This window comes from Penaeus monodon, chromosome 20 (assembly GCF_015228065.2).
Source record: "Penaeus monodon isolate SGIC_2016 chromosome 20, NSTDA_Pmon_1, whole genome shotgun sequence".
NCBI classification, from domain to species: Eukaryota; Metazoa; Arthropoda; class Malacostraca; order Decapoda; family Penaeidae; genus Penaeus; species Penaeus monodon.
The window spans coordinates 1,200,844-1,202,444 of NC_051405.1; the positions used below are offsets into that span (position 1 = coordinate 1,200,844).

General features: G+C 34.0%; 1 protein-coding gene across 1 annotated transcript in view; it reads left to right on the forward strand.

Annotated features, from left to right (window-relative positions):
* The window catches only part of LOC119585566, a gene marked incomplete at its 5' end in the record, with an annotated part of 4,984 nt that extends 3,458 nt beyond the window's left edge, over positions 1-1,526 (forward strand). Inside the window, 1 exon segment of the mRNA XM_037934234.1 lies at positions 1-1,526.
* Between the last annotated feature and the right edge of the window lie 75 nt (positions 1,527-1,601).

A 1,601-nucleotide genomic window follows, 5' to 3' on the forward strand; every position in this document is an offset into this window, starting at 1 on the left:
TCTCGCAAACTGTGGCGGATCCACAAGCTTATGGGCGGCGCTGTGAAAATTTTCCTGTTGACTACTAAAATTATAATCCAACAATTTATATAACTTCCAACGATAATGAACTGCAAAACTTGTGGAAAAGAAGTATATGTTTTTTTGTCATTTCCTTGCATGACGACCAGGCAAACCTTTTTATAAAATGCAAAGGCATTCTATTTCCGGAGTAAACATTCACACATAACATGAAATGCATACGAAATATGTTAAAACTTTTCTTGCCAGGAAGCGATAGAATTTATATCTTCCTTAGGTCTCTTCCTATTTGCTTGCCTGATAATTTTTGCGTATTTTTTATGCGTAATTCAGTACTAAGCCAGTTTTCTTGATAATTATTTTGCAGAATATTTTGAAATATGTGTTTTTTATATCATCCACTATTAAATATTAAGAGATATTCATGATAAAAGTATTACCGAAAGTAAAATAATTTATAAAAATTTTAGTCCTGTCCTTCCAGTCAATCTTTTTTCTGTTGATAATGAATTCGTTTATATTGATTACTGCAGTCATATATTGCATGGCGGTAAGCACAGACATAGATGGACAATATTATGAGACAAGTATAGTATAACACAATGAGAAATAAATTTCTCAATTACTGTGGGTTAAGTTAGTAATTTGGAAGTGGATATACCCACTGGAATGAAAATAACTGTTAAGACTTTGTTCTGTGTTATCAAAGGGCGACGAGTTATTAAAATGGGTCAGTTCTACCTGGCGACAGAAAACACAAAGGAGGAACCAATTGTGACATGTCATCCATAAGGAAAAGCGCCTTTCTTGTTTTTGCAGCTCGACCCACATGCAGCACTGCGTTCACTGCATCCCTAACAGAAAACACGTTAGGCTAATGATTCCAAGTGAATCAGTCAAAATTAAAGAATTAATAAGATAAACAAAATAAACATATCTATATAATATGCAAATGCATGCATGCACAGACAGTATTATACAAAAAACAATATTACACATAGAATAATAGAAGCATTGTTCGTCTGCATGTAAACATACCCGAGTGTACCATCTTGCAGCTCCGGTAGGTCTGTTAGGCTAACAACGTTTTGTGATCGATCGGCGGCTAAGGTATCGTTCACTTGGCTATTAACCGAACATGGTTAGCTGATCGGTGTCAAGTGAACGCAGGGGCATCACTTCCAAAAATTATCATGTTTCAAGTAGGTGAATAACATAGTAGGACGCCTTACTCTGCGTATAAGAGATAATCCCAACATCAAAAAATTATGTTAAAAACAATTTATTTAAAGTGTTTCTTCACTTATTTTACAATAAAACTGCCAATGCCACAATTCAGTAGAAAATGAAATTTCAAAATATGCACGGTTACAGAAGTGCGTTTATGTACTTTGGGACACATGTATATAATCTTAAGCCTAGTATAAAGTAAAACTAATTTTAAGTTGCCAAGTTAACTTTATGGTAATTAGGTGTAAGTGACATGAATAAAACTAGTAATGTGGTCAACTGTTTTACTTAATAAGACCTTTTAATTCCTTAGCCCCGCACCTAAAACTTTTGCTTATCTCCCTCTACAT